Raw genomic sequence first — 5,210 nt, forward strand, 5'->3', positions numbered from 1 at the left:
ATGAATTCTTAAGGGAAAACAATGAAAAATCTGCTGCACAGGGGTATGTCTTGTTGGGTGTATATTTCAGATTTTAGGGTGTTTTCTTTGCTAATAATTGTTTCTTGTTTGGCAGGGAGAAGGAAGCTGACTTGCGATCGACGGAAGGTCACTATATCTCATCTAAAATGTAAGAAGCTTTATTTGATAAAATCTTGTTATCCTGATTTAACAGTATGATATTTTTTGTGAATAACATGTACTCTATTATGTTTAGAATATCGGACGTAAACTCGGAAAGTGATGATCCTTCCTCTCAAGGACACACAGACCAAAGTAGCATAAACAAACCGGCAGAGAGCATGTAATTTCTCTTTCAAATAACCGTTGCTTTTGTTCTTTTATTACCTTCTACTTCTAATTCTGTATATATATTTTTTAGAAAAAAAAAGCTCTTTATTGTTTTATTCGAGAAAAAAAGGCAGGAAAAAAAAGCAAAAACTGCAAGTATGTAAGTTCTCAAAAAACAAAGCCTGTCTTTCTTTTGAATGCTTCGGGTGTATTTTTTACTTTCTTAGGGTGTATTTTAGGTTGAGTCTGGTTGAAGAGTCAGCCAGTGAGCCGGCTGAAGAGAATATGATGGTTGTGAGGGAAGAGACACAGTCGAAGCGCTAGCAATGTGAGTTTTTCAAGAAAATTTCAACCTTATAACCTTTTTATTTTCGGAAGCTTTGTTAACCTTTTATTTTTCATCTTGTTTAGAGTTCCGATTCAAGTTTGTCTACCACTGTCCCAAACAACCACTATGCTGGAAATTGAAGAAACACCTGAGACAGAAAATGAACCAACCCCTGTGCTACAAATTGAAGGAACTACAAAAAGGTAAGAAATAGTCTTGGGTGTGTATTTGGTTACCGTTTGGGTGTATATTGCACCTGTTGGGGTGTATATTTTCACGATTGATCCCTAACTAGTTTTTTTATAACATGATTAATTTTATGTAATCGTGCAACACTCCTGAACCCCCCCCCCCCCCCCCCCAACAACTTGAAGAAAGCACACCCACGCTTCCCCCAGCTCCATCTAAAATGTAAGTTCATTAGAGTAAAATCAATGTTTGGTTATCATTTGTATATTCTTATTTTTATAATACGTTATACATGATCACGCAGTAATCCAGCCCCAGAAGACGCTGCTGCGCTGATGATGATGGCACGGACAGCATCGTATGTTCCTAAAACAGATCCGATGCCATCATTCAGCCTTGGCTTGACTGATTCAAGCCAAGAAGAAGCAGCAACACAGGAGGGAGCGTCAACGCAAGATGGAGGGAGGGCAAAAACTCCAAAAATCCCAAAACTGCTAGAACAATTAGGGGATCTGATACAAAAAATTACAAGTGGTGGGGTGACAACAAAAGAAAAAAGTCCACAGATTTCAAAGGAGAGTGGCACAGAGAGTTTCGAGAAGTTTGAAACTCCTGCGAGGACGAATCAACATACTTCTGACATGAAAGAGAAATGCTACCTCTGGGCCATACGAGTGAAGAAATACGCAGATGGACTAACTAATGAGTTTGACACCGTCTGCACACTCCAAGCCCAAGATAGATACATTTTGTCAAAACTCCACCTTGCATCACTCGCACCTGAAACACAATAAGAAGCTGAGGTAATATTACATTAACATTAATATTTTTATCACCAAAATTAACTACAATCCTGATTGTTGTAAAATTGATTTCGGCATCTTTTTCTGGATTGTCTCTACCATGTGCTTCATCCTAAACCAGCAATTGATTAAAAGGTTTCAAGAAGAAGTATACTGTCTCCCCCTGATATTGTGGTAAGGGTTGCTTCAACAAAATTTGGGTGTATTTTCTGTATACCTTTGGGTGTATTTTCTGTCTTAAATCGGGTGTATTTTATGTGTTCATTTGGGTGTATTTTCTGTGTTAAATTAGGTGTAAGTTGTTTATTCATTTGGGTGTATTTTATGGATTCGTTTGGGTGTATTTTCTGTATTCATTTTGTGGTTCGCAATTTTTGCAGAACATGGCCCTTGGAAATCATCCACAAGGGGTATTCTTACAGCCTAAAAACAATAAGCCATTCAGGGTGGAAGACTACCCAATGTTTATACCCTTCTTGGACCTTAAAAAATTAGCATAACATCGTTATGTAAGTTTTCATTTCTAAAACTTCTTATTACCATTTTTTACTTATGTGCCAAATAAACTAAAACAGTGTTCAATCTGAACATATTTCAGATTTTTGCACCTGTTTATCATTCACAACATTGGTGGTTATGGTTGGCTGATACAAGAAAGCAGAAATTTTATATAGTCGACCCATATCACACGAAATCTCCATCCGATGAGAGAACTACCCTGAATACATTCATTGTAAGTTGGTTCTGTGTTCTGTATTTTAATAGTTGGGTGTATTTCTGTTCAATATAAGGTGTAACTTTGTGAATTATTCATGTATTACTGATTTGTTTTGTGTTTTAAGGGATATGTAATTTCACGAATTAAAGTATATGTTGGGGGGCACCTCTGAAGACAAGGGACAAGGACAAAAAAATTGAACCACCATACCTAAACATCTCGGGCCAAAAGACAAGGTATAAATCTTTCACTCTGAAAATTAAACTTTCCTATATGTAATTTGTAATTTATTTTCTTTGTTTTCAGCTATGACTGTGCTATCTACGTAATGAAGTGGCTTGAGATGTTTTAGCTCAAAACATTAAAAGGCGGAAGTATGAGTGGGACAATTGGACCCAGGTAAATGTGTTTAAAACTAAATAACTCTGTATTATATTACTCAATTAACATGGTTGATTAAACAGAATATTCTTTTTAACTGTAGGACGAGGTGGACCACTTTAGAGTAGAATATGCTTCCCGGATTCTATTCCATGAAATGAATCAAGACAAAGCTGAAGCCATTAGGGGAAGTAATGCAATAAGACTGTCCAAGCCATCCTCATTGTTATTGAGTCCATATTGTCAGATAGATTCTAAGGATATTGACACTGATTAATGTAAATATTATATAGTCTTGTAACAAATTGAACATATGCTGTAAAAAATTGCCAATTATAATCCAGTTTATTATAAAATTTCTTTCAATAATTAAATTCTCTCTATTGTATTCAAAATGTCTGAATTGCAGGTACTGTAATATGAAGGAAAACATCAAACCAAATATACACCCATAACTTGACATTGTTTACACCCAAAGAAAGTTGAATATACACCCAAACATCTATCCCCCTGATGCTTTATCCCTAAAATCCTAAATCCTAAACCCTAAACCCTAAACATTAAAATCTAAATCCTAAACACTAAACCCTAAACACTAAAACTTAAACCGTAAACCCTAAAACCATTAAACCCTAAACCCTAACCCTAAACCCTAAAACCTAAAACCCTAAACCCTAAAACCCTAAACCCTTAAACCCTTAAACCGTAATAAAAAATAAACAATATTTTATAACATAAACAGCATATTGTGAAATATATATATTTATATATATGTAAAATGTGAAACACAATAAAATTCACAAAATACACCAAAAAGAACAGTTCTTTTACACCCATATTCTGTAACTATACACCCAAAGAGTTATCCGCTGCTGCTGGTACCCTGAACTGATAATTCATAACATGTCCTTGATATTGGCTAGAGTTTGAATGCACCACTGATGCAGCATCAAAGAGGTTTAACTGAATATAACAAACTCACATATTAGCTAAACTATTAACGAGAAAATTAAACTCAATCACCACATATTTAAAGAACATCACTTTTACCTCGTTTAAAGCTTTCGTTTTCTTCTTCTTTGTGGCATTTGCAATCTGTTTGTCCAACTTTGAACCTAGCCTATTTTTTGGACGTCCTCTTGTTCGAATCCTTGGAGGGCTTTGAAGCTCGTTAACAGATTCCAAGTTGGCGTCTTCGTGAGATAAAGAAGATGTCCCCTTCCTTTTGGCTTTCAATAATTCCATCTCAACCATGATGTTATCGTACGCACGGTGCAGAATTGCGGTCAGCTCCTCCGATTCTGATGCAAATTCGCAAATATTTTGCGAACAAAAAGCCAATTAGTCAAACCTCTTGCTTCTTGGCTCCAACAGTGGCTCGTCGTGGCTGCTCTTGATGTATGTGTGTCGCCTCTTTACCTTTTTGCTCCATCGTTTCAATATATATCTAGTGACACTTGGCTTACTCGTTCAAAGCTTAACACGCTTAGTGCGTGACGGCACAATATCCCTCTTGACTCGAATAATAACCATTGACATTTTACCTCAGCTGCTACTGAGTCGTAAGTAACCACAAACTTGTTGAATATTGAGCTGGAAACTTATTCTCCAACTTCGTATACTGAATAGCCTAGAGCGGAATTTGTTAATCTAGTGATGCAATTCGCCTTTCCTCTAAATTGTGCTTGGACTTCCCTAAACTTTTGATGAGTGTACACATCTTGAAACTGAGCTTCAATGGAGGATTTGGTTGCACACAGTATGACTGTATGAAAATCTGCAGCATCTGATTCTCTCTCTGCTTGCTCCCTGCTTCCGAGGCAATTATCATATTGTTTGACAAATTGAATAAGCGAGCTGTTCCGGGTAATAAACTTGTTAAAAAATGAATGCATGCTCTCGCTCCTTTGTCTGCTTCTCATCCCTGCCCAGAAGTGGTGATCCAGATAGATTGGAACCCATATATGATGGTCTTCATAGAAATCTGCAGAATACACCTAAAAACAGACTATAAATACACCCGAAAAAAATTCAATTTACACCTCTGCTACAGATTTTAAACAAACATTACCTGAAAGCCACTTGTTGTCCACAAGACCAAAATTCAGCAGAAAATCATTCCAATTCCTATCAAATGAGTCTTTACTATGAGAGTTCCAAACAACTTGGCTCATTTCTTGTTCAAATTTTGCATGTCCCATGTACCCGTTTAATTTGCTTGGAATCTTCTTCATGATGTGCCAAATACACCAATGGTGAATCGTTGTTGGCATACAAGCCTCTAAATCCCTTTTCATTGATGCGCATTGATCGGTGAGAAACCCTTTCGGAGCATTTCCTCCCATGCAACGAAGCCAACATTGAAATAACCATTTGAATGATTCAATTTATTTGTTTTTCATCAAAGAGCATCCAAGAAGTGTTGACTGACCGTGGTGATTCACCCCGACAAAAGAACCAC

Source organism: Arachis ipaensis, chromosome B9 (assembly GCF_059453495.1).
Source record: "Arachis ipaensis isolate K30076 ecotype BB chromosome B9, ASM5945349v1, whole genome shotgun sequence".
Lineage (NCBI taxonomy): Eukaryota > Viridiplantae > Streptophyta > Magnoliopsida > Fabales > Fabaceae > Arachis > Arachis ipaensis.